We start from the raw sequence: 25,909 nt of genomic DNA, 5'->3' as shown, positions 1-25,909 counted from the left end.
TTCCTTCCTTGCTCCTTGTTCTACACATCCTTTTCCTTACCCTATGAAGCTTTGCCCCTGGGAAAGCCTGAAGGAAAGGACTCAGGATACAATCAATACTTCTGCTCAAATCTCCTTGACCAGAATGTACCAAAGGGTCATACACAGCCAGTCAGTCATGGAAAACCAGCCTTGATTTTGGATAACATGTGCCCAGCAAAAATTGGTTAATACTGTGAAAGAAGGGAACTAGGATATTGGGAACCAACTAGCATTCTTTTGCACAGTTGATTTGATGTATGACTTATAAATCAATAGATTTGTGTACACTGTTCAGGCATTTTCTTTTAATTGAGAGGCATAAAAAATGGAGGCCATTGGCTTAAGACAAGAGTAGGGACATGTATTTCAGGTTTCTTTCCAGATTGCAGTAAATTCTGCAGTGCATAGCTGCTCAAATACAGTCTTGAATATTTTTTCCTTTGGGTCAGTTTTCCAGATCCCCAGGAGCTGGTAACACCTTTCACTGCTTTGCCAGGAAGCCTGCCTGTTTTCTCAGAGGGTCTTGTGTCGGTCAGGGAGACAGATGGAGGGATCAAGCAAGACGTGAAGAAGGACAAGGACAGTGTCTGAGAGCGATGGGTGGCAGAGGAAGGAACAATGACAGATAAGATGACAAGAAAAGAGTGGTAAGACAGAGTGGCCAGGCACTGGGCCCAGAGCCCAGGCGAGAGGCCAAGAGGAGGAGAGGCTGACAGAGAGCAGGTGGGCATCTATCCAGAGGCCTCTGGAGTCACTTCTGCCCAGAAGGTGGGGAACGGGCAGGTTCGTGGATGGAGGAGAGGACTGGCCCCATCCCTTCTCGCCACCTGCCTCCCCTTGTGGCACAGACTTTCAGCACCTTTGTGTTTGAATGTGTTTCTGTGGGTGTGAGTTTGTCTCCCAGGAAACCACACGTGCCCCGAGAGCTTCCTCCTAGTGCTCAGGACCAGGGCTCCAGCACAGGAGGATGAGGGCTCCGAGGTGCTAGCAACGACTTCCACCTTGGGGGAGGGGCTGGGGAGGGCTTCCTGGCAGAGGCTACAGCGCTGCAACACAGAAGAAGGCTCCAACCGGTGGAGATGGGCTAAGGAGGAAGAGATTCACGCCAGAGGAGGCTAGGGAGACAGCAAACCAGACAGCAAAGGGCCAAGGAGGAAGGAAGGAGGAGGATCAGGACGGGGAAGCTGGGGGCTGTTCCCAGGACTGGCAACAAGGGTACAACACAGTGACTTCCAAGTTACAGCTGATAAACAAAATTCACTGTTTCATGTTCTGTCTGCACAAGATAGCGTCAGGACCAGGTGTCGGGACACTTGCTTTGACAATGGGCCACATTCTGTAAACTCCACAATCCCAGAAGCCCTGGGCACAGGGCTTTCACAAGTCCTGGGTACTAGGGTGATCTCGGCCACCATTCAGGGATCTCAAATCCATCACACAGGAAGTCAGTCCACCAGTAAATAACACCCTTGCCCTGAGGGGACCGGGGCACCACCCTATTGGTGCAGATCTCCTTTGTTTTTACTTCTGTACACAAGTTTTTTCTGTTTATTATGGGTTTTTTTCTCAAGCCTCTTTATTTCCTTAATTTCGTGTCTTCCTGTCTTCTAATTCTCTTCCTGCCCTCCCTGTCTCCTTGTTCTCCATGCTCTGGGCCTTCCTCATCGCCTACTTCCTGCTCCTGCAACTCTCTTGAGTTCTACACACACCCCAGTGGCTTTTCTGGTCACTTCTGCCATATAGATATTTGTCCACCAGAGATGGCTAATTGGTGGGAGCACTTGTGCAATAAATATTGGACTCAGCTAACTTAGATGAGAAGAACATTGATTATCACACAGCAAAAAAATCCTAAGGTCCTTTCTGACACTGGACAAATACTGGACCATCTTCTTATTCAGCCATCCTAAGAGTGCTGGGTTTTGCCTTTGGGCAGCAGCGTCAGGTCATGTGCCCTCACAGAGTCACACGTAGAGGCAGACAAAGAGATGTCCTTTTCATTTCTTTTAAAAAATAAAGATCACTTTTCTAGAATTCTCCTTACTGTCCTCTCCTACCATGCCTGTGTCTGAATTGAATTATATTTCCAATCTTAGATACTGGCAAGGATAATGGAATTATATATTATTGTATTGGGCCCATTCAAATTCACCCACTGGTGCCAGGGTCTGATGCTGCAAACATGACCCCTTTTTATGTGAAGAAAAGTGGAGTATAATAGCCAGCAGTGAGGAAGAACAGTTGTTGAATTATCAGCTGTGTGTGGCATTGATGGTGGCTACGTCTTTGTTTCTCCCAAATCCAGATCTTCACTTTCAGTTAACTTCTGAGTATTTCCTCTTAGGTATCTTAAAGGCCCCCCAGATTTAACAGGCCCCTAGTTGAGCACATTCCTCTTTCCTAAGCTCCTTGATTGTTAATGTCACAGTTCTCATCCTCTTCCAGACTAGACGTTGCCTGTGATCTTTGCCTTTCTCTTTTTCTTTGTCCCTATATCAATGTCTAGTAGGAATATCAGTGTTGTAGAGAGCAAGGGAAAAGCTGGTCTGTGGGAATGCCCAAACCAATCAGAGATTGAAAATTGTTTTTATCTTGCATACCTGCTTCAGTTCATTAGTTATAGCTATCTGCAGCCTTGTGGAGACACATTCTAGGACAAGTGTAGGCTCTGGGAGAAAGATGTTCTTTCTTGACTAGCAATGCCTGCCATGGACAGTGGAAAAGGAAGCAGTGACACACAAGTCCTGTATTCCTATCCCTGTGCTGAGCTTGGCTTATGGAAGGTAAAGGGATCAACTGTGGTGGAAATAATAGAGATTGGTGCCAGTGAATATGAATTAAACACAAACAGTATACCAGGCACTGTCATGAGGACTTTATGAGGATTATGTCTTTAATCTTTTGTCTCATTGGAAAACCCCAAGAAGCACCATTAACATATCAACTTGAGTAACCAAGACTTAATTAGTAACTTGCCCAGGATGATGTTCACAGCCAGTGGTGGACCCAGGGCACATCTGCCTTGGTAACTTCAGCTGTCACTAATTATCACCAAGTAACCAGGGCTGATGTACCAACATTCTCATTTCTCCCCACTAGAATATTCATGAAATGGGCACATGAGCCACCTTAGCTCTTGTAAAGATGCAGATTCTGACCACGTGCCTCTTGGGTAGGGGCTGACCATCCACATTTCTGATGCATCTCCAAGGAATGCTGTCACTGTTAGTCCGAGGCCCACACTTGAGTAAAAAGACCTTAGTCTTAGTCTCTTTCCTGTCATGGAACCAAATACCCAACACTTACAATTTAGAGGAAGACAGATTTATTTTGGCTCATGGTTTCAGTTTATGGTATACTGGTTCAAAAGCAGACAAAGGATGGCAGAGGGGTCTGGCAGAGGAAAAAGTGGTCATCTCATGGCAGTCCAGGAAACAAAGAGAAAGAGAGGAGAAGATCCAGGGACAAGGATACACTTTTTCAGAGCTGATATGGTGGCATATCAGCTATGGCATTCCTGTAATCCCAACACCAGGGAGGCTGAGACAGGAGGATCACTGTGAATTGTAGGTCAGCCTGCCTATATAATGAGTTCCAGGCCAGCCTTGAACTATACAGCAAGAGCTTGTCTCAATAAAACTTAAAAACCAAAAACCAAACCAAAACAAAAAAATGCACCCTTCCAGATCATGCTCCCAGTGACCTGCCTCCAGCCAGTCCAGACAAAAGATTAAAGACATAATCCTCATAAAGTCCTCATGACAATGCCAGTCCAACTTCCAAAAGCAGGTCAAGTCTAGCACCTCCATGGTCCAGTCACTTCCTAGAAGCCCTGACTCCAGACACTGAGGCTTTGGGGGATATCTACATTGCAACATCCCTATAAGAACAGAGGCTCAAATTTGTGTCCATCTGCTCAATTGTCCATGTCCAGAGCATATATTAAGTATTAAATAAATTTGTAGCTTACAAATAATGAATAATTATTAATATATTACCAACTACTCCATACTTTATATGGCAACATTGATACTTCAAAGTACTTTAATACCTGTAGTGTAATTAAAATCCAAAGCCATTTCATGTTCTCTACCAGGCAGGTGCTGTCTTCCATGGCAGGGGCTGACTTGCTGCTCCTAAAACCTGCTTCCCAACCCCCAGGTACATGGCTTATTTGTGTCTCACAGTCTCTCCTGCAGTGAGATGTCACCACTAAAAATGTGCAAAATGGCATGTGCCATTTACAGTGCTTGCCAACAGAATAGACACTGTCCATCCAACCTGGACCCCCAGCTTATTGTCCTCTGTCCACAATGAGGGGTGCTTGAAAGCAGTACTAAATGAAGATGGCACAGCATCTGCCAGCCTGGGTCCCTAGTACTGTGTAGGAGTAGTTTGCACTCCATCCTCATGCCAGGCAGGATTTAAGTGAACAAGAAACCTCAGCTGTCTTAGGCTACTGAGACTTGGGGCTCTCACTGCCATCCTAGTTTTTGCAAGGGCAATAGAACCTAGGGACTGCACCTACAATGAGGAAAAGGACCTGATTAGATTGGCTCACATGCTCAGAGGCTGGATGGTTCTGACTGAGTATCTGCAAGCTGGAGAGCTGAGGAAACCAGTAGCTGCTCAGTCTAAGATACTGGAAGCCCCAGGACAAGAGGAACCAAGGAAAGAGCTCTAGGGTGAGGCTGAAGTTATGAGGGCAAATCCACATTCACTCCAGCTGAAGAACCTGGAGGGTGAAGTCCATGAGCTACAGCAGCCACAAAAATGCCATCAGGAAGAGTTGAGTGTGTGTGTGTGTACACGTGTGCATGCGTGTGTGCTTTCTGTTTCTTCCATTTTCTGTTCTATTCAGCCCCAGCCAGTTGCCAAGTGTGTTCATTCAGGGTAAGGCTCTCCCTCAGTTCACTGGTGCACACACCGTTGCCTCTGGAAATGCTTCACACACACCCTAGTGGTGTGCCTTACAATTCTCTGGGGTCCCTTGAAGTCAGCCAACCTGACAACAAGATTAATCATTGCAAGTAGCTAGCATTATTGTAATTGCCATTTTTCAGATAAAAAAGCAGGTAAAACAAACACAAAAGTGATCGTTTTTTCCCCAGAAACATAAAGAAGTTAAGAGAAAAGATGAAGCTAAAATCCAAGTGTTGTAGGGTCTTCCAGGTCTGGCTACCTGTGAACTTCAGGGTGAGGACCTCCCTCTCGGACTGGGGCTAAGATGTGAAAACAGCAGACAGATGGGGAGACCCCACCACAAGGAAAGAGCATCCCAAGCATACCTCTGCTACAGGCTGGAACTTGTTCAGCCACAACATCTTGGGCTTTCTTTCAGTGCAGTTATAGCAGTGAAGTCTATAACTGAGCCTGGATTTCTTGCATTTAAATCCATGCCACGTGTTTCTTGGAATACGCTGGTACCCCAGGTACAGGTGGGGTTTGGTGTGAGATTGTCACGACATGCAGAGTTAGAGTGAGTTGGAAGGACTTTCTTCTGCAGAAATGGAGCTCAAGGGTGCCAGTCACTCTGTCAGCCTCTGTTCAGCACTTCCTGTGCCTCATTGTTCTTGGGGACTCAGAGGCTGCCAGACCCTGCACATCCCTGGAGAACCTTGGACGGTGCCATGAGCTCCTGGTGCTGTGATTTCCATGTTACAATCTTTATCAAGGATTTTTGAGTTTAACTGAATGTTCCCCCTTTTTATGTCTCAGTTCACCCCTTGGTGAATGGAAACACAGGGGAGACTGTCAAAGGCGGGATGGAAGGGAGTAACTGTTAAGGGCAGAAACCTGTGTCTGCTCAGTGCTGTATTCCAGTCCCTGGCACATAGTAGGCCTCACTGTACTTTTTAAATAAACGAATGAATGAAATTAAGTCCCCAAAAGGAGAGATTGTGCAACTTGTTTCTGGGTGCATCCTAACCAAATTGTGAAGTAGCCAGGGTTGTTCCCAAAGCAGTTAGTTCTCCAGTGTTTCATTCCCTGTGTCTGCCTTCTCCCACTTAAGACCCTCCTCTAGCTATGGAGATGCAAAGCCCTGCTTTCTGCTTTTTTGCCATGTGTTACAGTGTAATTACCACTTGCCAAGAGTCAAAAATCCTGTCTTCTCGTCCTGGCTTAGTATATCCTGTTAGCTGTGTGGGCTTTGGCAAGTTGTATTATCTTTCTGGGCCTGGAGATAAAAAAATGACTTCCAAGGTGCCTACAAATCCTAACTTTCTAAGAATTGCTGATTAGGGAAGATCTAACATTGTTATCACGAATTTTTACCCAAAATGCCTTTCCAGATGCACTTTATGCTTTATTTCTGAGAGGACATTGAAAAAAGTTCCATGTCTAGTAAAAAAAAAAGAGATTCCTAAGATTAAGATCAAGAACAAAGAGGTTTTCTTCCATTATTTCTGTTCCACAATACCAGAAGTATTAGCCAGAGCAATTAAACAAGAAAAATAAATAGAAAGTATCTGCACCAAAGAGGAAAAAAATGAAATTATTACCACTTGCTCATAACATGACATTATATACATACACAAAGTTAAGAGTGAACAAATTCAATAAAGTTTCAAGGTAAGAAATCAACACACTAAAGTCAGTTGTGTTTCTGTAAAATGAAAAATTTAAAAAGAAAATTAAATAAACAATTCAATTTATCATAACAGAGAAAATAAAATATGTGAAAACAACATGAACAATTTGTACACGAAAAACTGCAAACATTACTCAAAGAAACTTAAGAAGGAATAATAAATGGAAAGGCATATCACACTCATGAGTTGGAAGATTTGAAATTAGTAAAATGGCAATAGTACCCAAAGCAATCTAGTTATTCAATGTAAACCTTTTCAAAATTATAATTACATCTGTAGGAATAGAAGAACGCATATTAACATTTGCACAGGATCTCAAGGGATTCCAGCTAGTCTAAATGCTACAAAGTGTTTTGGAGAAAACAAGAGAGAAGTTTCTACTAAACTTGGCAATGGTTGCCTTGGTTTGACAATGAAAGCACAGACAATGAAAGAAAAAAAGGTACTTTAGATTGCATTAAGATTAAAGACTTTTGCACATCAAGTGACACTATCAAGAGAGACAACACACAGAATGAGAAAAATATCTTCATATATATCAGATAGAGGATTAATATCCAGATTATACAAAGAATTACAGCTCAACAGCAAAAAGTTGAGCAATTCAGTTTAAAAATGGGGGCCAGGGATTTAGCTCAGTGGCATAAGGTCCTACCTGGCAAGCAGGAGGTCACGAGTTCAATCCCTGATACAAAAAAAAAAAAAGTTTAAAAATGGGCAAAGGACTTGAACAGACATTTTTCAAAAGAGGACCTCCAAACAAGTGGTCATTAAATGTGTGAAAAGTTGCCCAATATCAGTAGTCATTAGGGAAATCCAAATCAAAACTACGATGAGATTCTATGTAACACTCTTTGCAATGGCTATTATTAAAAAGAGTCAAAACATGGAAAATAGAAATGGTAGAGGGGAAGTGAAAAAACTGGATTCTTGTACATTGCTGGTAGGATGCAGGATGGTTCAGTGGTTTCCCCAAAAATTAAACATAGAATTACTGTATGATCCAGCAATTCTCTCCTGGGTATGTGTCATGGTTTATGTCTGTGGCCCCAAGACCTCATGAGTCTGCATAGTGCATTTGCATGGTGTAGTGCTTTGATTGGTGGTGTCAGTGCTACACTCACCTAGGGGTGGAGCCAGGATGTAATGGCAGGAAGAAGGTGTGTCTTGCTCTTTGCTGGTTCCTACTTGCTATTTGCAGCTGCCATGAACTGCGGCCCCGCCATGCCCGCCTGCCGTGGAGCCAACTGAGTGTGGACTGAAACCTCCAAAAACTAAGAAATAAATCTTTCCTTTCCCAAATTTGGGCTTCAAGTATTTTGTCTCAGCGACGAGTAAAAAGTAACTAAGACAGTATGCATCCAAAGTATTGAAAGTGAGAACTCAGAGACATTGTAGACCAATGTAGACCAATGTCCACCACAGCATTGCTCATAAAGCCAAAAAATACAAATCATCCAAATTCCATCAACAGAGAATACACAAAACATGCTATCTATATACACAATGAAATATTATTTACCCACAAAAAGGGATATATTTCTACCACATGGTATGCCTCGAAGCCATTATGCTGAGTATGACATAAGAAACAGAAAAAGACAACTATTGTTTGCTTCTATTTCTGTAAGTTACCTAGAGTGGTTAGGTTGGTAGAGACAGAAAGTAGAGGTTTTGTAGTAGCTGGGAGGAGGGAAGGATGGGGATTTATTGGCTAATGGATGCAGAGCATTCTTACATATAACTAAAATAGTGAAATGGCTTAAACATATATTTTACCTCAATAAAAAAGTATAAAAAGGAGACCAGTGCAAGAGGGCAGGAGAGATAGGGATCAGGGATGAGTGGTGGGGGGCTGTGCTGCACCAAGGAGCAATTCCTTTTCTCCATCCAACCTTTGCTGGCTGCAGCTAAAACGTACACAGGCTTTGATAGAGCTCCCTGAATCTGCCCTGTGAGCGGTGGGGAAGACTGGGGGGAGCAGAAGGAGAGCTCTCCCCTAGCCTGGGACTCGGCACCCATGAAGGCCTGTGGTTAGGACACAGGGCCCCCCAGGGGTGACCCCCTCACCCTTTTGCCTCAGGAGCCACTTCCTACCACTGCTCCTTCCATCAATTACTCCCTGAAAGGAAGGCTCAGCCCAGGTTGAAGGTGCCCCCCTAGGTCTTCATGACCATCCCAGCCCCTGCAGCCCTCTGTCTATGCATCATGAAGTGAATCCGCTTCCTCTGATCTTCTCTGACCACCTCTGCCTGCATATTCAAGTGCGAGCATTGAGTATCCACCCCGTGCTGAATCCAGAGCTCAGCCTGGAGCCCTCCCCGGCACACGGCTTACATTCCCATGGTCCTGTTGACTCCTCTTCTTGTCCTCGTGGAACTCCCGCCTCTCTCTCACACTAGGCTCCCACTGCCCCACCCCCACGCCCAGCAGCTGTTCTTCCTCATCTCTGTCTCCAGTTCAGAGCCTGTTCTCCTAACACAAGGCCATTGTGCCGAGCAGACTTTCCCAAGAATTGGGACTAGCTGGCCGGTGGCACTGGGCAGAAAAGAGACTACTCACTGAAGGTCAGACACCAGTGTGCTAGAAATTCATTGGCCCTTCCCTGACATGGAGCAGTTTTCACTGGCCATCCCTCCCCCACTTAGCTCTGCACCCCTCAGGCTGACAGGACCCTCCTCTACAGATTCTTGCACCCATCTCCTTTGTGGGGTCTCAACCATCTATAACTTCCAGGCACCCATTTAATAGCACATAAAACCACTCTGCTTTTAACGTCCACTGCACGCTGAGCTCTGACATCTATTTCTCCTTGCATATCTAAAAGTCCCTTTGATGAGTTTTCCTTAACCCGGGATTTCCCACCATGAGGTACACAAAGAACCAGGAGTAACTGAAATTATAATTGTTTTGATGTGAATGAGATTATCTCTCAGGCAAGCTGGACTCACCCACAAAACAGGGCTGTCCTCTAAGGCTGTGAAGTTTTTCCTTCTTGGATTTTAATAAAACTGTACATGGGGACCCCACCTTTCTGGATACTGTGAAAGCTTCCACAGGTGATGAGATCTGTTGGGATGGGCTACACATAGATTTATGGCACTCGAGATAGACATAGGTAAGATATTGGGTCTTGGCCTCAGAAGGGTAAGCCAGGAATGAGAGGTGCTATCCAAAGGAATCAAGTTCTCGGTCTTGTAACACTTGTGTGCCAAGACTCTGGGTATGACAAGTTCAGAATATAAACTGAGTAGCTGCCAGTTTGGTGGAAGCAGGGAGAGGAGGCCTGAGTAATTCATGCACGGCAGTAGCGTTGGACACATGAACGAATGGAATAGGATAGAAGGCTTAGAAACAGACTTGAGTACATTTGGAACTTTGAAATGTGAAGGAGTGACATGATTGTTTGGGGGAAAGGAGAAGTTATTCAAGGAACAAAGCTGAAAAAATGGTAATTCATCTGGAAGAGATTAAGCATATTCCCCATCTCACACCATAAAATTTAAACAATCTACACTGACTCAAAAAGAAAATGCACACAATTTTAAACTTTAGTTTACAAATTCTAAATTCAGTAGAATATGCATATGAATGTCTCTGAGACCTTAGATCAGGGAAAAATTTCTCAAACAAAACACAGAAAATTCTAACCTTGGAGGTATTAAAGCAATAAAAAGAAAGGGTAAGTTACAGATTAGTTTTTTGTTCATTTGTTTGTTTGTTTTTCTCTTTTTGAGACAGGGTTTCACTATGCAGTTCAGGCTGGCCTTGAGCAGCCTTTGTAGCCCAGGGTAGTCTTGAATTTGCAATGATCCTCCTACCTCAGCCTCTAGAGTGCTGGGATTACAGGCATGGGCCACCATGCCTGGCTATAAAACAGACTAGACTGAAAAATATATAAAGAATTCCTATACACCAATAGGAAACAAAAGCAGGAAGAGACACAAATGGATATTCCATAGAAGAAAAGATACAGTTGATAAGCAGAGATACTCAACCTTATTGGAGTTCAGGGAAACATATTCATTAAATTGGCCAATCAAAACTGTGAACACAGGCTGGGGATATAGCTCAGTGATGAGTACTTGCTTAGGGTACTGAACTGGTTCAGTTCCCAATACCAGGAAAAAGAGAAAGAAGGAAAGAAAGAAAGGAAAGAAAGAACGAGACAAAGAAAGAAAGAAAGAAAGAAAGAAAGAAAGAAAGAAAAATAGAAAGAAAAGGAAAAAGGTCTAACCAAACTAAATGTTATAGAAGATGTAAATCAACACATCTTTCATTGCTTAAGGTTTATAAATGATTACGACCATTTTGGAAAATGTGCATATATTAATCTGATTTCCATTACTGTAGTGAAATTCCTGAGACTTGGGACTTACAAAGAGAGGAGGTTTATTTAGCTCATCACTTAGGGTGAAAACTGACACATCGTGGTGCCAGCATCTGCTTGGCTCTCTCAAAGGCGCCTCTGGCTCAGCACACATGGCAGATTGTGTCACAGTGGGATCACTGCTTGCAGAAGGGAAAGATCACATATGGGGCAGAAAGCCAGAGACAGGCTTGGGAGGTCTGGCCTTGCTCCTCTGTAACAACCCTCTCTGGAGAATTAATTAGGGTGCTGTGAAAACGGCATGAGTTTCTTCTGAGGGAACATCCTGAGTGCGCTCCCACTCAGCCCAAACCCTCAGAGAGTCCACACCATCACCTGTCAGTCCACACTGAGCACCAAGCTCCCGACTCGTGCGCATCCAGGGGCCACATCCAAACCATGGCAGTTCACATACTGTGCTGACCCACAGCTCCACTTCTAGTTACACAAATAAACTCATACACAAGAGGACATTTCAAAGCTGCACTCTACAGTCCACAAAGATAAGATGGTAGCATAAAGTGTTATATATCACCTTCACAGTGGAAGAGTACATAGTCTTCACTGTGTACTCATCACATGGATGAATGTTAGAAATCATTATGAACAAAATACTCAGGGCAAAATTAAATCCTAAAACAGAGCCTACAATGATAACATTATTTTTGAAATTAAAAATAAATTAATAAAAATATATGCTATCTGGGGCACATATAGATGAAATAATTATGTAAATTAAGATGCAAAGCAATGGAAGGATGCACCCAAAACTTGGCCTGTGGGTTACATTCCTTAGGAGAGGCTGGTGGGATGGGGTGAAGGACCAAGTATGGGGGGGAGGGGTTTTGAGGAGCTGATTACACTATTAAAATAATATCCAAAAGAGTTATGCGCAGACCAGCAAAGGACACACTGTGAATAAGCATGTGATCACTCCAGAGCAGTGCTGCTGAAATGCATTTAAGGAAATGAAAGACCATGGGGACAAACTGCATAGAATTATAGGGGGGAAATCCAGAATTTGGGTCTGAAATCCCAATATGTGACCTTCTGGAAGTTATTTAATCACTTGGAGGCTCAATTTCTGGCTCTGTACAATGGGCACATCAATAGGTTTGCTGTGAAGACCACGTGAGAAGGGGTGTGGAAGCACCTCATGACTTGCCCTCTCTGCACTCTTAGTAAATTGTTGCACACAGAGGAGGTCGGTGATGGTGAACAGCGGGGCAGCCTTGATGAGAAGTCATAGGAAGGCAGGGATAAGTCCGAGCCAGAGGAAGGCATTTGGGAATGTGGGGGCCGATCTGAAGTATGTGAGGCTCTTTCCTTGGAGTGAACAGCTTCCCATGTTCCCACCCTTCCCTCTCTAATCTTTTGGGTGTAAGTGACATTCCCAGCGGTAACACGTCAGAAAACATTTTTGCGTTTAGTTTTGGAAGAGCTTAGCATGGTATATTGGACTCTCCTCTTTCCTGGACACACAGCAATCCACACTTCTGGCCCCCTGGATGTTAGAAGAGCAGTACAAATGGCTGGTCACTGAACTCGGGAGGCGTGCCAGGTGCAAGTCACCTTTAGGCCTAAGCACAGTCCTCCTGCCCATGCCCCCACCAGCTGACACGTGAGGCCACACAGTGGCATGCAGAGCCACAAGCACAAAGAGTTGGTTCCCCAGTTGTCACTAGGGGAAAACCTCCCTGGGGAGACATTCAGCTCTGCAGCAGCCAGTGACACTAGAGTCTGGTTGTTAACACAGCACAGTCTATTCTGTTCTGACTAACAGCCTTTCCTCAGGCTGTTGTGGGTTAGAAAACTGATTCTATCACTTTCTGGAAGTAAGGGCTGGAGGAACAAGTGACTCACTGAATCTGATCCTGAATTTCTCACCTTTGCGATGTAATACCAACCCATAACTCATGGGGTTCTTGTGAAGCTGAGCTAGTATTTTTGAAGCTTTTTTGCTGCATCTAGATTCTCAAAATTCAACACTATTGCTGTTATCATATACTAGGTTTAATGCCCGACATCATGTGCAAAATGATGAAGCATGACACACATTCCCCTTCCTTATAAAATAGTAGATTTGGTCTGGGAAAATGAGCCGTATGCTCAGGAGACCTTAACAAGCCCTCAGGTGGGCTTGCAATGAGCTGAATGCACAGTCAGGGCTGACACACAGCAGAGGGGTCCCTGTGCACAGAGTGGAGGAGTGACTGGCCAGAGCACTGTGAGCCGTATGAAGGCCTTTGATTTCTGAGCCTTTTACAGCAGCAGCTAGCACATGTGAGCTCCCCGTGCCTGTCCTTGGCTCTGCACTGGCACAGGGTGGTGGGAATCTTAGGAGAGGATTCATAGCCCTACTCAGATATGGGTCTACAGAAGCAGCCAGGAGACAGAGAGGCCAGAGCTATGTTTGTGGCCTTTTACTGAGTTGAAAAAAAATCTTTCTTTCAGACTGTGGCAGCATGTGGGAGGGCTGAGAGGAGAGTGGGTAAAGAATGAGCCTGAGCTGACCACTCTGTCATTAGGCACCTCGTCCCGCTTTTATGAAGGGTCTGGCAGAGAATGCTTGGAAGCCTGGTCTCCTGCCAGGCTGCAAGGCTGTGCATGGGTGCCGCGTTACTGTTCAGAGGAGAGATGATCAGCACCCTCACTGGGTGACTGTAACTGCAGGCCTGTAAGGCATGCACTAGAGGATCTGAGAAAAAGGGCCGACTTCCCCACCCACCAGCTCCCTACCTCCGCAGGAAACCACAAGCAAACTTTTGTCACAAGGATTTGGTGGAGCCTTAGAGACAACTCTAGTGCACCAAAACACTGTCTGGTCAGTTCTCTTGACACATCCATCCACATCTCAGTTCCTCCCTCCCTCCCTCCCTCCCTTCCTTCCTTCCTTCCTTCCTTCCTTCCTTCCTTCCTTCCTTTCTTCCTTCCCTCCTTCCTTCCTTCCTGTTTCCTTCCTTTCCCCTCCTTTCCCTCCCTTCCCTTCCATTTCTTATCTTCTCTTTGGAGTCAGATGCTTCATGTAATACTGGACTTTGTACACACATGGGAGAGGCCCTGTCTTCTCCTTCTCAAACCCTTGCTGTGGGGCTAACAGCACAGCTCCCCTTGTTTCTGCATAGAGCTCTCCGATATGGAGAGTAAAGCTAGGTCCCAGAGGTCTCTTCTGCAAGCTCAGAAGCCAATATCCACAGTGATTCTTCTCAGGGTCTGGGCCTGTCTTTGAACTGTCCATCTTCCTTTGGGATGAGCCCAAACTTAGCAGCATCTCTTTTAAAGTGAGAATAAACTAGGAATAAACTTTGCACATCACAAGAAAGACCACTATGACACCATGGTATTTTATTGCAGACCTAATAGAAGTAAATAGCAACTGCCTCTAATGACCTCTTCCAGGGAGGTTCATCAATTTCTGGAGACAGAAGACAACATAAACACAAGAAAATCACACATCCTCACAGGGGACAATCAGATCCTAAACCTTTGCATGTCATGACCTGGGTGAGTTATGTGGGTTAGTCATTTTATAATGATTCATTGATCTAAATACTTTAAAATAATTGCCTTACTGAACTACAACTTCCCCATCAAATGTACTATTCAAAGATTTCAGTACATTCACAGGGGTGCACAGCCATCACCCACAGTCAATTTTAGAACTTGTTGAGTACATGAAGAAGAAGTCCTGTACCTGTCAGCCACTCTTGTCGTACAGCTCCATCCTTTCCAGTCCTAAGAAGCTCTAGGCTCTCTTTAGGCCAAGTGAAAAGAAAATTGTAAAGGATCTTGTGACATATTCCATGGTACAACTGAGACTGTGACCAGTCAAAAAGTTTACCTAAGTGTCAAGAAAACACCGACTATAGAACACCTGAGCCTACCTATCTGCACATGGGGTTGAATGAATCCTGGGTCCTGATAAGCCTTAGCAGCTCTGTAGTCAGCTGTATGACATCTGGCTGCCTCCTGCAACTGTGTTCCTCCTTCTCTCTGGTCTTGATGTCTCTATCTTGCTCAGCACCAAGCACAGCCATTATTTGAAGGTGTGTATGTGTGTGTGTGTGGGGGGGGGGGTTGGTTGGTTTTTTCAGCAAGCAGCTGCGGAGATGCAGTTAGGATTGAAAGAGGTTTCTAGGGGAGGGAGACTTGGGAGAGAAATGAAGAGAAAGCAGAATTGGACAAGAATAGTCTTAAGACCATGAGCTAACAAAGCCTCAACCAGGTCAGTAGTTCACTGCAGAGCCACGGCTGCCCAAATGCAGAGTCCCGCATGCTACAGAGATAGACAAGTATCTGAAAGTATTTGAGCAGAGAATGTCTACTCTGCCAGAGGGAAGGGAAGGGATTGCCAGACCAGGCCAGGCAGCCCTGCAGGGTGGGCCAGCTCAGGGAATTGCTGGGAAGCTGGAGCTATAGGCTGGAGCTCTGGACTATGAACTAAAGGACAGGTCATTTCCCCTCTCCCCATGTCCCCTTCTTCATAGTTCGTGTTAGAAAAACATGGTTTGTCACCAGGCGGGGCAGAGTCTGACCCTCACTGGGAATAGGTGGACACCTCTAGTGCTCTTTGTGCTGTTCTTTCTAAATGGATCCAGGTCTCTGGTGATGTCATTGCCATCATTGTCACCTTCACCTTCTTCACTGTAATCATCTTCCCCAGCATCAAACAGCATTCTTGAAATACCAAATGCTCTGTGATGATAGACAGCTTTACAATTCAAAGAAAAGATTCTAAGTTAAACCTGTCCTCTAGATACCTCTTATAAGGGCGATCACAAACCAAGCCAAATGTGGAATCAACCCAGTGAATTTCTGAGGTCTGCTATGCTCGGCTTCCAATTTCCCTTGTAAAATGAGCATTGCTCTGACTGCCTCTCTCCTGTCTCAGAAGGACTAGCGAGACTTCAGTGAGATAGTGGAGGCGAACGCCTTAGAGCTCCCATTCCACCGTTATCACACCATCTTTCCCCCGGGCTCTTGAAACCTCTTAAAAGCCCCATCATATTTTCATCATAGAAAAATTGCCCAAGAGAGACTTTGTCATTACCAGCCCTTGGTGGGAATCTGGCATCCCTCCTCACATTCCTCCATGATCACAGAGTCTGGTTGGTCCAAAGAGACCACAAAGGGCATCATTCTTCTGGATGGCTTGCAGCAAAGTCTGGGCAGAAGGCGAACAGCAGAAGATCTGCTCCCGCCTTGGACCCCGGAGTGCTTCACAGGAGTCCTCTCTGCCTCCCTTGCTTGGCCCACGTGGACCGTCGGTCAGGATCACTTTTTTTTGCTTCCCCTGCAGATCCACTAAAAGCATTTTGCTTACAGTTGGTGTTCACGGGACTAGGACGTTCTGTGCCCGAGTTCCATGGGATCACAGGAGGTGGGTGATGGCAGGCCGGTTAGAGCAGGCAGGGCACCCCCCTTCCCCAGTACTCCTTATCGATGAGGCCTGCAGAGTGAGCAGGATGGAGAGAGTGGGCAGGATGCACTGCACCCAAAGGAAACAGCCTGGCCCTGGCTTCTGAGATGCAGCGTGAGAGGTGAAGAACTCAGGTGGTGATGAAACTCCCCGAATCTGGCCCTACCACTTAATGACTGTTTGACCTTGGGCAAATGACTTAACCGCTAAGAGCCCAGTTTCCTCCCCTATCAATTAAAGATAATAATACCCACTCTGCAGGGTTGCTGTGAGGGCGAGATAATATATGAAGAATGACTGGCTCCTAATAGGCACTCAAATGGCAATTATAGTAATCATTATTTTTTCTGCTATAAATTCCATAAATAGCTATTGTACATGTGCTGTTTATTCATTCATTTGTTCAAATATTGGTTCATTCAAAAATATTTACGAACTCCAGACTACGTTGGACTCCATAGATGTTCTACCAGGAAACAGAAAGCAAGATCCATAGCTCAAACTGGAATACAGTGGACAGGGATCGATCTTTTTCATTTGGTTGTCTTTGGGTTTTTGAGCCAGAATCTCGGTGGGTAGCTCAGGCTGACCTTGAATTCAATATGAAACTCAGGCAGCTCTCAACCTTGTAGTGATCCTCCTGCCTCAGGCTCCCAAGTGCTAGGATTGCAGGTATGTGAAACCACTCCAACTACAAACAGCACTTTTTTTTTTTAATAGTCTGCCATTCACTTCTTTTCTTTACCCATATTGCTACATTTTAGATATGCATAATGACCACGTTCATCAAAAGCAACTCGTACCTATACCTGACATATCTTGATTCCTCTTTTTCCCCATTTCTCTCCTCTCCTTGAAACCTCCTTCCCCTCACAAAGCTTTGTTTCCATTTTATCCTTCTTTTCTCATTTTTCTTTTTCCTTTCTTCCTTTCCCACTCCCTAGTTCCCTTTCCTGTTTAAACATTTTCTTCCTACTTCACAATATCTATTATGCATTTTGGTCCTTATTACATGTTTGTTTTCTTACACTAGAGAAGCAATGCAATATTTATGCATGTGTGTCCAATTTATTTCACTTAAGAGTATAGCCTTAAGGTACATTCATTTACGTAGAAATGTCTCAAGTTTATCTTTATGACTGAGTACTACACCATTGTATAAAAAACCCCACATCTTCGTTATTCATTCATTGGTTGATGGAAATTTGGTTTGTTTCCAAAATTTAGCTATTACAAATTATGAAGCTGTAAACATGGATGTGCATATGTCACTGTGATATAATGTTTTTAATTCTTTTGGGAAGATACCAAGAAGGGAAATAGCTGTGTCAAATGGGACTTTAGTCCTAGTTTTGTGAGAAATCTCCACGCTGATTTCCATAGTGGATCCACCAGTCTACACTCCCACCAACAGTACAGAAGGATTCCTTTTCCCTACAGCCCTACAGCCCTACTGGCCTTTGTTATTGGTAGATTTCTTGGTAATAGCTATTCTTTCTGGAGTGAGATGGAATATTAGCATTGTTTTAATTTACATCTTTTGAATGACTAATGATGTTGTCCATTAATAATTATTTTTATATTATAGAAAGAATCCACAGGCAAGGTGAACAATTAAATAGAGAGAAAAGACAGGGAACCAACAACAGGAAAATAAAATGACAAGGATCAGACAATACATATCAGTTATAACCATCAATGCAAATGGTCTCAATTCACCAATTAAAAGAAACAGACTGGCAGAGTTACACCAACAAACAAGATTCAACAATATGATGTGTACAAGAAACACATTTAATTAAAAAAGAAATTCATAGACTGAAAGTTAGAGGAAAGAAAAAAATCCTTGCTATGGAAATCTGGATAAAAGCAGAGGTAGTTATGCTATTTGCAGAAAAAGTGAGCTTCAAGCCAAGACCAAATAAAAGAGACAAAGAAAGTCACTACATACTTGTTAAGGAAAAACTCCAAGAGGAAAAGATAAATCATAATTACATATGCACCAAATACCATATATAAAGCAAATATTTTTTTTTGTCTTTTTCATTTTTTTATCGGTATCAGGGATCGAACTCACGACTGCCTGCTTGCAAGGCAGGCGCTTATGCCGCTGAGCTAAATCCCCAGCCCCTTATAAAGCAAATATTAATGGACATGAAAGATCAAATAAGTTCTAACACTATTATAATCAAGAACCTCACTATACCAATGTCACAAATAGATCAACTAAACAAAAACTCAATAAAGAAATATCAGAACAGAACCAAACCTGGAAACAAATGGGTTTAGTGGATATCTATAGAGTATTATACTCCATAACATCAGAATACACATTCTTCTCAACTGTGAATGGGATGTATTCCAAAGTAGACCACATATTAGCCCTTAGAATATGCTTGAATAAATGCAAAGGAATTAAAATTATCCTATGCATAGTATCTATCCACAGGGAAATGAAGTTGGAAATCAATGGCAAAATAAGCCACAAAAACTTCATAAGCACATGGAAATTAACTCTCTCCTGAACAAGCAATGAATCACAGATGAAATTAAAGAAAAAGTTAGACAGTTTCTACAATTAGATGATAATGCTGATAAAAATATACCAATACTAATGGACACAACAAAAGCAACTCTGTGAAGAAAATTTATAGTGGTGAACTCTCACACCAGAAATATACGAATTACTAAGGTTTAATAAATAAGATATAAAAATTCCAAATAAACCAGTATCATTCAATGAAAGTGAAGATTAATTTAAAAACTATCAACAAAGAAAAACACAGGTCCTGATGGATTCACTTAAGAATTTTCCAAGAAATTCTGAAAAGATGTAATGCTACTATCACTCAAATTCTTTAATCAAATTGAAAGGGAAGAAATATTCCGAAAGTCATGGAAGCAAGTATTAACCTGATACCAAAACCAGAGAACAACCGAAACAAGAAAGAGAACTACAGGCAAATCTTCCTCATGAACACAGACACAAAAATCCTCAGTAAAATACTGGCAAAAAATGCAGCAAATCATCAAGAAGATTAAATATCATGATAAGTAGGCTTCATCTCAGGAATGCAGGAATGGTTCAACATGTTCAGATCAATAAATTATTATGGAATCATCTTAACAGAGCCAAGAATAAAAACCATATGATCATTTCAGTAGATGCAGAAAAAACATTTGACAAAGTCTAACACCCATTCATAATAAAAAACCCTACATAAAATTGGAGTAGATCTTTATTTCAATCTGATAAAAGCCATCTTGACAAACCAACAGCTAACATCATACTAAATAGACAAAAAATAAAGCTTTCTCTCTAAAATCAGGAACAAGACAAGGATGTCTACCATCACCACTCTTATTCAATATGGCTCTGGGAACATTATCCAGATAATTTCAGGGTACATCAATCTGATTTAGAGGTTGTTTTCTTTCAGGGCTTGAAATACTTCACTCCACACTCTCCTTGACTTAAAGGTTTGTGTTGAGAACTATGATTCTTATGGGTTTTCCTTTATAAGTGATTTGTTTCTTTTCTCTAAAGTTTTTAATATTCTCTTCTTGTGTTGAATTTCTGGAATCTTGACCATTATTGCCTTTATGTAGGTTTATTTTGGTCATGACTAATTGGAGTTCTATTTGCCTCACTTATGTGTATATTGAATTCTTTTTCCATGCTTGCGAAGTTTTCTGCTATTACTTGTGTGAACAGTTTTTTTTTTAATATCGCAGACTTCTGCTTTTTCATTGACTTTGATCACTCTTTTGTTATTCTTTTTTTTATCATGTTGCAACTGTCGGATTGATTTTTTGAGGTCCTTTGTTATTTTAAAGAAATCTTTCTGTTAGTGTGTTTAGGGGTGTTAAATAGCTGACTATATCAATGTTTTTGGATCATTGAACACAGCTGTTTGCAGTCTCCCTGTTTGAATGTCCACTTTGTATTCTTTGATACTGTGATTTGAGCAACTATTTTCAAGATGATAATATGTAATCTATTAACAGGTGATTTCTTACTGTTTTGTGTTTTTTTTTTTTTTTGTAGTTCTGTACTACGTGTACCCTTACACCGCTTTGTTTTGTTTTGTGTTTTTCTCTTTTTCCTCTTAAATAAAAAAAAAAAAAAAAGAAATCTTTCTTTTCGTGATTGCTGACAGCTATCTTCTCCTCTAGACCTGACATTTGGTCCTCACCTTTGTTTAATTGGCTGTATATACTTTCAATGGAATTTTTAATCTCCTGAACATCTGTTGGAATCTGTTTCATGGATCCCTATGTTGGGCATTCCTGATTTACACCATTTTCCTAGACTCCTCTGTTTTGGATTTATCTGCCTCTGCTCTAGAGTCACTGAGCAAGCCTTTCATTTTGATGGTCATCTTTTTTTTCATTGAGATATTACTCCTGATCTGATTTCCTCTATAGCCTCATTTATCTGTTTTCGTTTTTACTTCTGTGGCTCCCATTTTGGAAAATTCAGGTGGATGGCTACAATTTTCTCTATGTCATTGACCCCTGGACTTCTCCAGGGTAGACTGGAGGTTTGAGTTGCATTTTACTTATGTATCTTGTCATTTTCTATTTTTAATTTTAATTTTTTTGTGTTGATGCCTGTAAATTGCTTATGGTAAGTAGCTTCTCATTAGTATTGCTTCCCTAGAAAATGTTTATTCCTCAAAGATGTCCTCTATATGTAGCTGCTCTTGGCCTTTGTACCTGTCCCAATATCCACCTTTCCAATATATTAGGGATAAGAAGTTTCTGTCTGCTCGACTCAACCCCCTGGTGCTTTGGTACTGGACTACAGTGGTGATTATGGCCCCAGATCATCATTGCGTTGTCATACAAGGGAGAACAATTAATTGTAACAGATATGAAACCCTGATTTTAAAGGTAGTACAATTAGCAATGACCATAGCATCAAGCATAGCCTAGCAATTGACAAACTGTGGTAGGTTTTAATTTGGTAACCTTTAACTTTGGGTGTGAGAAATACAGTTATTAACAAAATCCCACATAAACTTGGAGCTTGTATGCTGTGAATTTCCTGTTAGAATGATTTTATGTTGAGAAGGTGAATTGAAAGGAATAGGGGAAAATACAGATAAATGAAGAGAAATGGGGTAGAAGGAAGACTGAATGACTAAAGATGATCGTCCAAGCTCTGGGAAGCTGGAAAATAGCACAGGAGAGAAAGATTGAAAGAGAAAGCAAAAAAATATCAAAGCCAACCAGAAAGACTAGAGACAATGTTCACTCACATGAAAATAACAAAGAATTAAGAAGGCCATTTGAAAAAAGAGAAAGAAACCAAACAAAATAAATAAGAAAAGTAAAAACCTGAACAACCCAAACAAACAAACAACAAAGTTCCTCTGGTGTCTTCAGAAGTATCCAGGTCAGAGCCCACATTAGTGCTGGGTTACCCCACCATTAGGGCCGGGTGGACAGTTGAACTTGGCCTCTGGGTGTGGGGCTGCTGCCAGTCTTTAGTCAGCAATTTTCTGTATGTGCCTCAGTGGCCTCCGTGGCTCGTGGTCCCGTGTCTCTCTACATCTCTCCCAGTTGCTGCAGTGACTTCAGAGATAGCCTGAGGCCCCTGCCAGCCCTTGTAGTCAGCCCCACTCAGCCCCTGCACAGCCTCCTCTATTCTACTCCACTGCGTCTCTCTCCTCTTCATTTTTCTGGGAGCAGGCAGGGGGAGTACTGTGGCTGCTTCACCGTCCCTGCTCTCACCTGTCTCATGCCTTTGGGAGCAGGACTAGGGGAGTGTTGACTTCCCACTCACTGCCACACTGTGGGTTAAGGCTCCTTAAGTCAGGCACTGCTGGGAGCAGGGCGCAGTGGCTGGGTAATTGGGGGTGTTGTGCTGTTTCCTCACTGCCTCCACAGCCACCACTGCAGTCCCTAACCTTGTTACTATAGGTTACAGTTGCTCACTATGTTGTATGACAAAATGAAAAAGGGAAAAAACAAACAAAACAAAACAAAACTCTGGCAGCCCACAGGGAGGTGTAGCTTCCTGGTCATCCTCCCCTGTGTGTGCACCCATCAAGATTTGCTGCCAGGTTGCGGTGTCCTCTGTTTGGAGGAAGGCAAAGAGGCGAGGGGCCTTAGATCCCAGATTTATCCTGTGTGGCTTGGGTTTGCTGCACTGTTGCAGTTCATCGCTTATTTGGGAAAATCCCGGAATGGAAGTTCCTACTCCATGCACAGGCAGCATTCCTACAGGCAGCGTTGTGAAATACTTTATCACTTTATGAAGTCTTTTTTTCTTTTGGTACCAGGATTTCATAAAATCTCAAGCCTATGTGTGTTTGATCTGCAAGTCTCTTACTGCAGATTAATTTTGGCATCCAGATGTATGTCTCTTACTTTCTACCAACTGCCTGTGTTTTTAGATGATTTTCTTTGAGTTAACCCAATGTGGCTTCTTCTTGACGCAACCATGTTGAATTTCTTGAATTTTTCAAATGGGAACAATTCTCCTTCCTTGAGTGTGTTACTGGAAAGTAAGTCAGCCTGCAAGGTGTATCACTAGCCAGACTACAGTCTGCCTACACAGCCAAAGAGGTGGATTCTCAGCTCCACGGCCTCCTGCTCTGGAGCTGTGAAGCTTAACCTGTAGGCCCTTCATTTAAGTGGGCTTCCTGTGAGGCTCTGTACCCAATGTTGCTTTTCATTCTTGCATAAGTTTCAGAGATCACAAGCCTTGGCTATTTCTTCATAACAGTTTTGGGTTTTAAAATCAGAAAATTATGTAGAAATCTACATATGCATGGCTTACTTCTCATGTGCCCAGAATGTTAGGACTACCCAGGTAAGGCTGAAGAATTAGGATCCCTTGAGATCTGAAAAAGATATTCATCAAGCAAGGATGAACTCAGGACGAGGATTTGGACACCGGAAGCTACAGCACTGAGATAAAAGCTGCAGGTGGTGAAGCAGATGAGGATGGGGAGCAGACGCTGAGCAGGAAGCCCATATCATTCTTCTTCCCACGAAGGGAAATGTAACAACAGAATGGCATTTGGAGCCACACTGAGTGTTACTCAGCACTCTGTCACTGTGATAAATACCTGAAATATTCAACTTGTGAAAAGAAGAGGTTTACTTTGGTTTCAGAGGTTCCCACTCATGGTTGGTCGGCCCTGCTACTTTCAGATTCCAGATGGGGTAATGCACCATGGTGGGAACAAAAGTGATGTGGAGCCATTCACTTTCTGACAAGTCATGTATCACGATGTTGGACACAGGACAGACACTTGGGAGCGACCCACAGAATCACTCTGCTGAGGTATGATATCCCCACCACCAGAGCATCCTTATGGCACTGACCACCCCCTTCTAGCCCTTCTAGCCCTGAGCATGGGTTTCCTCCCCTGCCCATGCTCAGACCTGTTGGTTCCTGGGTCTCTACTATTAGATGAGTAATGAGCAGGACAGAAGCTCCCTCTCCAAGCTATGCTAGAGCTCAAGTAACATGTTCGAACACCCTGTTAGCATTATTGCCAATGATAATAAGAGAAATAATGAGCAAGAATTGCTTTTATTAAATAAATCAGGAAAGTACACTTTACAACATGTCCTGGAGACATCAGGAGGCCCTCAAAGTGCTGGGACGGTGTTGGAGCATGATTCCCCTCTGTGCTGAAGGAGTTACTCTACAATTACAGCAGGTTAGGACTCATCTTCTAAATATATAATAACATAAATGGACTTTTCTGTTTATCAACTACTGCAGTATAAGTATGCATTTCCTCCCTATAAACTGCCCCTTTTTAATAGGTATGTTTGGGAGTGATACCATGATTGCAGGCAGTTAAGGACCAAGGTATTTAATCTTCATCGGTTGCTATTTTTCAGTTTGAGAATAAACAAGGAAATTGAAGTTTTCTTAGCCCTATAACTCTCTACAGAGTCAGAAGCAGCCAAGGTACCCTACAGGTGCTCCGGAGGGATCTTGGGAGGGAAGGAATGTTAATGAGCAAGCTCTCCTACACCGTCTCCATTGTCCCCTTGCTCCCTCAGGGGGCTGGATCTGAAATGGTCCTGGAAAGGTAGCAACATTAAACCAGCAAGGCACACATCTTGAGTGAATGAAGTATGCCCATCATTGGAGTTCACTGTGTCTTGTTTTATTTTTGCCAGTGCAGGGGGTAGAACCTAGGGCCTTACACATGCTGGGCGAGCGCTTTGCCACTGAATTCCAACCCAGCCCACGGTGTTTTGATTAAGTAATACATGCAACACAGTCTCTTGCACACCTAGTGTATTTGGTACCTGGAGTCATTAATATTTTTACAGCCCCTTCTATATCTCAAGATCACTTCCCATCATAGTCATGTAATCATCATTATTTTCTTGATTCAGTAATTTTAAGACAATTTAGAAAGGATAAACAACCATATTAAATACATTATCCAAAGTTAGTAGAAGACTTCACACTGGAAACCAAGTGGACTATTGCCAAGCCAAACATGGTACCTTGAGGCTCTCACTCTACTTCATTGTCTTAGATTTTAAAGGCAGATAAAACGCTCATCCTCACAGCAGACAAGACGGAAGTCACTTGAATTTTGTTTCTCTGCATTTACAATCATTTATTTCAAGGCAACCATTTAAATGCAGGAATTGTGCTAGCACAGGGGTGAGGACAGAACTGTGCTGGGAAGAAAGCTCTAAGTATTTCAAACTATTCTTCCACTGGGAACGGGCTTTGGACATGACAGCCTTTAGCTATATCTGAGGATTGGGCAGGCAGTTGTGAGATGCCCCATTTACGTGGAAGTTTTTCAAATTAACTGTCATATGATGTACAATGCTTATTAAAGACAAGTAATGAAAAGATAATTAAAGCTATAATTAAAATTCATAGAGGCAAACATAATTGAAGTAAATAAATAGTAATCACATTAGCTATTTCAGACTTAGACTGCTGTAAGGTTTGATCTTGGGAGGCGCCCATCTTGTAACTGATCTGTTTAGAGCTATGGGTGCATGATAATAAGAAAAGATGGGCCTGGTGGACTTCAGTTCTGCTGATGTTAAAGTTCTCTGCAGACAATGCCACCACTCTGCCCCATGGAGTTCTTACAAAGTAGTTGATCCCTTGGAAAACCCACCAGCAAGGAGACAGGACAGTTTGATTCAGATTGAAGTCTTAAGCAGCAGAGAGAAGGCTGTGCTCCTCACCATGTGGCCTTAGCCTCTCACCCTGGTCAGAAAGGCCCCCTTGCTGAATGCTGAATGCTGCTGGCTTGAGCTGGGCTGCTAAGAACAGACAAGGCCACTGGCTAACCTTGAGATTTTAAGGTGTCTTTACAAAGTATTTTCCCAAAAGAGAAAGTATTTTGGCCTTCATTGGAATGCCATGTGACAGAGGACCTGCCATGCCATATGGGACCCAGTGGCCAAAATAAACTAATGCTAATAAGAAGAAACAGCCTCAGAACCCATGAAGGTGAGGCCTTTGGGAGGAACCCTGGGGACTGGCAGTGCAGG

At 43.0% G+C, this 25,909-nt stretch overlaps 1 long non-coding RNA gene across 1 annotated transcript in view; it reads left to right on the top strand.

Annotated features, from left to right (window-relative positions):
* The window catches only part of LOC111755054 (uncharacterized), an 84,909-nt gene that overhangs the window by 44,772 nt on the left and 14,228 nt on the right, over positions 1-25,909 (top strand). Inside the window, exon 2 of the long non-coding RNA XR_002789643.2 lies at positions 23,570-23,702. This is a non-coding gene — a long non-coding RNA (uncharacterized LOC111755054). The remainder of the gene's footprint in view (positions 1-23,569; positions 23,703-25,909) is intronic.

The sequence above is a fragment of the Cavia porcellus genome, unplaced genomic scaffold, assembly GCF_034190915.1.
Source record: "Cavia porcellus strain 051 isolate PalLab524CR breed Dunkin Hartley unplaced genomic scaffold, mCavPor4.1 scaffold_27, whole genome shotgun sequence".
Lineage (NCBI taxonomy): Eukaryota > Metazoa > Chordata > Mammalia > Rodentia > Caviidae > Cavia > Cavia porcellus.
This window is presented reverse-complemented; position numbering and strand designations above follow the sequence as displayed.